Source organism: Oncorhynchus gorbuscha, linkage group LG08, assembly GCF_021184085.1.
Source record: "Oncorhynchus gorbuscha isolate QuinsamMale2020 ecotype Even-year linkage group LG08, OgorEven_v1.0, whole genome shotgun sequence".
NCBI lineage: Eukaryota > Metazoa > Chordata > Actinopteri > Salmoniformes > Salmonidae > Oncorhynchus > Oncorhynchus gorbuscha.
The window spans coordinates 71,899,782-71,905,781 of NC_060180.1; positions in this window are offsets into that span (position 1 = coordinate 71,899,782).

Sequence of the window (6,000 nt, forward strand, 5' to 3'; positions counted from 1 at the left end):
TCCCTGTCTCTCCCTGTCTCTACACACTCCCACTGTTCACCCCTGTCTCCCTGTCTCTCCAAGCTATACTGCCCCTGTCTCCCCCTGTCTCTTCACCCCCTGTCTCCCTCCAAGCTCACACTGTTCACCCCTGTCTCTCCCTGTCCCCTGTCTCTCACCCCCTGTCTCTCCAAGCTCCTGTTCCCCCCTGTCTCCCTGTCTCCCCCCCTGTCTCCCTGTCTCCCCCTGTCTCTCCCTGTCTCCCCCTGTCTCTCCAAGCTCACACTGTTCACCCCTGTCTCTCCCTTTCTCTCCATGTCTCTCCCTGTCTCCCCCCCTGTCTCTCCAGTCTCACACTGTTCACCCCTGTCTCTCCCTGTCCTCCCTGTCTCTCCCTGTCTCCCCCTCCAAGCTCACACTGTTCACCCCTGTCTCTCCCTGTCTCTCACGCTCACCCTGTCACTCCCTGTCTCTCCAAGCTCACACTGTTCACCCCTGTCTCTCCCTGTCTCCCCTGTCTCTGTCTCCCCCTGTCTCTCCCTGTCTCTCCCTTTCTCCATGTCTCCCCTGTCTCTCCTGTTCCATGTCCTCCATGTTTCTCCCTGTCTCTCCCTGTCTCTCCCTTTCTCTCCATGTCTCTCCATGTCTCTCCCTGTCTCCCCTGTCTCCCTGTCTCTCCCTTTCTCTCCATGTCTCTCCCTGTCTCTCCCTGTCTCCCCCTGTCTCTCCCTCTCCATGTCTCTCCATGCTCTCCCTGTCTCCCCTTTCCTCCTGTCTCTCTCCCTGTCTCCCCTACAAGCTCACACTGTTCACCCCTGTCCCCTGTCATGTCTCTCCCTGTCTCTCCCTGTCTCTCCAAGCTCACACTGTTCACCCCTGTCTCTCCCTTTCTCTCCATGTCTCTCCCTGTCTCTCCCTGTCTCTCCAAGCTCACACTGTTCACCCCTGTCTCTCCCTTTCTCTCCCTGTCTCTACAAGCTCACACTGTTCACCCCTGTCTCTCCTTTCACCCCTCTCCCCCTGTCTCTCCCTGTCTCTCCAAGCTCACACTGTTCACCCCTGTCTCTCCCTTCTCTCTGTTCACCCCCTGTCTCTCCCCTGTCTCTCCAAGCTCACACTGTTCTCTCCCTGTCTCTCCCTGTCTCTCCAAGCTCACACTGTTCACCCCCTGTCTCTCCCTGTCTCTCTCCAAGCTCACACTGTTCACCCCTGTCTCCCCGTCTCTACACGCTCACACTGTTCACCCCTGTCTCTCCTGTCTCCTGTCTCTCTCTCCCTGTCTCTCCCTGTCTCTCCAAGCTCACACTGTTCACCCCTGTCTCTCCCTTTCTCTCCCTGTCTCTCCAAGCTCACACTGTTCACCCCTGTCTCTGTCTCTCCCCCTGTCTCTCTCACACTCCCTGTCTCTCTCTCCCTGTCTCTCCAAGCTCACCCCTGTCTCACTGTTCACCCCTGTCTCTCCCTGTTCACCCCCTGTCTCTTCCCTGTCTCTCCCTGTCTCTCCAAGCTCACACTGTTCACCCCCCTGTCTCTCCCTTTCTCTCCCTGTCTCTCCCTGTCTCTCCAAGCTCACACTGTTCACCCCTGTCTCTCCCTCTCCCTTCTCTCCCTGTCTCTCCAAGCTCACACCCCTGTCTCTCCCTTTCTCTCCCTGTTCAGCCCCTGTCTCTCCCTTTCTCTCCCTGTCTCTCCCTGTCTCTCCAAGCTCACACTGTTCACCCCCTGTCTCTCCCTGTCTCTCCAAGCTCACACTGTTCACCCCTGTCTCTCCCTGTCTCTCCCTGTCTCTCCAAGCTCACACTGTTCACCCCTGTCTCTCCCTTTCTCTCCCTGTCTCTCCCTGTCTCTCCAAGCTCACACTGTTCACCCCCTGTCTCTCCCTGTCTCTCCAAGCTCACACTGTTCACCCCCTGTCTCTCCCTGTCTCTCCAAGCTCACACTGTTCACCCCCTGTCTCTCCCTGTCTCTACAAGCTCACACTGTTCAGGCCAAAGAGTTCGGTCTTGGTTTCATCAGACCAGAGAATCTTGTTTCTCATGTTCTGAGAGTCCTTTAGGTATCTTTTGGGTAACTCCAAGCGGGCTGTCATGTGCATTTTACTGAGGAGTGGCTTCCGTCTGGCCACTCTACCATAAAGGTCTCATTGGTTGAGTGCTGCAGAGATGGTTGTCTTTCTGGAAGGTTCTCCCATCTCCACAGAGGAACTCTGGAGCTTTGTCAGAGTGACCATCAGGTTATTGGTCACCTCCCTGACCAAGGCTCTTCTCCCCAATTGCTCAGTTTGGTCAGGCAGCCAGCTCTAGGAAGAGTCTTGGTAGTTCCCAACCTCTCCATTTAAGAATGATGGAGGCCACTATGTTTTTGGGGACCTTCAATGCTGCAGAAATGTTTTGGTGCCCTTCCCCAGATCTGTGCCTCGACATAATCCTGTCTCGGAGCGCTACAGATTATTGCTTCAACCTCATGGCTTGGTTTTTAGCTCTGACATGGACTGTCAACTGTGAGACCTTATATAGACAGATGTGTGCCATTCCAAATCATGTCCAATCAATTGAATTTACCGCAGGTGGACTCCAATCAAGTTGTAGAAATATCTCAAGGATGATCAATGGAAACAGGATGCATCTGACCTCAATTTCGAGTCTCATAGCAAATGGTCTGAATACTTATGTCAATAAGGTATTTTTTTAATGTATATATATATTTTTAATTCTAAAAACCTTTTCTAGCTTTGTCATTATGGGGAATTTTGTGTAGATTGATGATGAAAACAATACATTTAATACATTTTTGAAGAAGGATGTAACGTAACAAAATGTGGGAAAAAGGAAGGGGTCTGAATACTTTCCTAATGCACTGTACATACATACATGCTGTACACGATAACGTAACTGCTTCTGCTTTGAATGTACAGTTGTTTCCATGTACCAGTAGATGGCGACACAACACAAGAGAACCCACAGATGAAGCCAAAACTAATATCAACGCACAGCAGTACGTTGTCTTTGTGCCTTTTTATGATCTTTAATTGAAAATTACTCTGAAAAATAATAGCCATAGTAATTTCAGTGCTGCGTTTTTAACTATTTTACTCTAGAAACAGTTCCAACAACTTTGACCCAATCACTAATTTAGACCTAAATAAATAACATCCAAAAGGTTAAATTACATGGAAACTACTTCTCTAGAAAATGGTAACTGCTTCTCTCTAAATAGTAACTACTACTCTGGATAAGAGCTTCTGCTAAAAAATGTCATTTAAAAATGTGAAATTAGCAGTTTCAACTGAAGTCCTTTCCGCATGATGTAGTATCATTCTCTGTGTCGGGTGTTACATTTGCAGTGTCCAATGTCCAATATGCTGTGGTTTTCGCATTCACGCAAAGAATAACTTACCTTTGATTAATTTACCTATGCCACTGACTTTGATGAATGAAGTTTACCTACTACCCAGCGAACTGTGTGCAATTCCCCTTTTTTCTAATGTCTAGCCCTGTGTGGCCGAGCACAGACAGAAACATGTTGCTCTATTGAATCCCGTGGTTTATTCAATACAGTGTTCATATATTCATACAGTGGTATTGAATATACTACCACATATGGGTTCCATGTAGCACGCTCTGTGGAAAGGGTTTTGCCTGGAACCCAAAAGGGTTCTACTTGGAACTGAGCAAAGTATAGAGAGAGATCCTTGATGAAAACCTGCTCCAGAGCACTCAGGACCTCAGGCTGGGGTGAAGGTTCACCTTCCAACAGGACAACGACCCTAAGCACACAGCCAAGACAAAGCAGGATAATTCTCTGAATACTCTTGAGGGGCCCACCCACTGCCGAGGCTTGAACCCGATTGAACATCTCTGGAGAGACCTGAAATAGCTGTCCAGCAACTCTCCCCATCCAACCTGACAGATTTTGAGTGGATCTGCAGAGAAGAATGAGAGAAACTCCACAAATACAGGTTTGCCAAGCTTGTAGCAACATGCCCAAGAAGACTCGAGGATGTAATCGCTGCCAAAGGTGCTTCAACAAAGTACTGAGTAAAGGGTCTGAATACTTATGTAAATGTTATATTTCAGTTTCTTATTTTTAATAAACGAGCAAACATTTCTAAGAACCAGTTTTCGCTTTGTCATGATGGGGCATTGTGTGTAGATTGTTGAGATTATTATTATTTTTTAAATCAATTTTAGAATAAGGCTGTAACGTACATATTTTTTGAAAGAAGTCAAGGGGTCTAAATACTTTCCGAAGGAACTGTATATCTCAATGTAAGACCTCAGACTGGAATAGAACAGTTGGAGTTTCTAATGTATTCAAATCAGACATGGGTTCAATTTAGAATTGCATAAAACTGATTTGATAATTTATTGGGACAAGTTACTACACTCTTAGAAAAAAAGGGTTCTAAAAGGATTCTTCAGCTGTCCCCATAGGAGAATCCTTTTTGATTCCAGGGAGAACCCTTTTTGATTCCAGGGTAAAATCCATTTTGATTCCAGGGAGAACCCTTTTTGATTCCAGGGAGAATCCATTTTGATTCCAGGGAGAACCCTTTTTGATTCCAGGGAGAAGCCTTTTTGATTCCAGGGAGAACCCATTTTGATTCCAGGGAGAACCCTTTTTGATTCCAAGGAGAACCCTTTTTGATTCCAGGGAGAACACTTTTTGATTCCAGGGAGAACCCTTTTTGATTCCAGGGAGAATCCATTTTGATTCCAGGGAGAACCCTTTTTAATTCCAGGGAGAACCCTTTTTGATTCCAGGGAGAATCCATTTTGATTCCAGGGAGAACCCTTTTTAATTCCAGGGAGAATCCATTTTGATTCCAGGGAGAATCCATTTTGATTCCAGGGAGAACCCTTTTTAATTCCAGGGAGAACCCTTTTTGATTCCAGGGAGAACCATTTTTGATTCCAGGGAGAACCCTTTTTGCTTCCAGGGAGAACCCTTTTTGATTCCAGGGAGAACCATTTTTGATTCCAAGGAGAACCCTTTTTGATTCCAGGGAGAACCCTTTTTGATTCCAAGGAGAACCCTTTTTGATTCCAGGGAGAATCCATTTTGGTTCCAGGTATAACCCTTTTGGCTTCCATGTAGATTCCTCTGTGGAAAGGGCTTTACCTGGAACCCAAAGGGCTTCTACTTGTCTCTATTGAGACAGCCGAGAACCCTTTTAGGTTCAAGATATTTAAAAAATTCGGACCACATTATGGTTATCCCCCCCTCCCTGAACTACACTAAAATAATGTTGTGTCCATCACGTTCCCACTGTGGGTCTTGAGAGCACTGCAGATCCATCAGAAGTGAGAGTACGCCTCACACAAACAACAGTGGATATACACAAAGCCGTACTCCATTTTACAGAATCAATCCCTGGCAGTGGATGGGTGACAAATGAAGTCAGGCTTCCCACAAACATGGACAGATTTCCAGTTGATAAAATCACCGGGATGCCAATCCAGAAATAAAAGCCATATTCCAATCTGAGTTGTGATAATTGCGTTGTTTGCTCTATAACCTGTTAGTTCATAAGCCTCGACACTGTGATATATTGGCCTAAGGCCCGAGACGTTAAAAAGACAGTGGCAGAATAAATTCAAACACACCTTTGTTTCATCACAAAACCGGAGAAGTCCACAAAGCATATTGCATGGAACAAACAGTTACATCAAATCAAATGTTATTTGTCACATGCGCCGAATTCAACGGGTGCAGATGGTACAGTGAAATGCTTACTTACAAGCCCTTAACCAACAACGCAGTTTTAAGGAAGTACATAAAAAAAGTAATAGATAAGAATAACATCTAATTAAAGAGCAGCAGTAAATAACAATAGCTAGTCTATATACAGGGGGTACCGGTACAGAGTCAATGTGCGGGGGCACCGGTGTTGAGGTAATTGAGGGAATGTGTACATGTAGGTATAGTTATTAAAGTGACTATGCATAGATAATAAACAGAGAGTAGGAGCAGTGTAGAAGGGGGGGGGGTGCAAATAGTCTGGGTAGCCATTTGATTAGT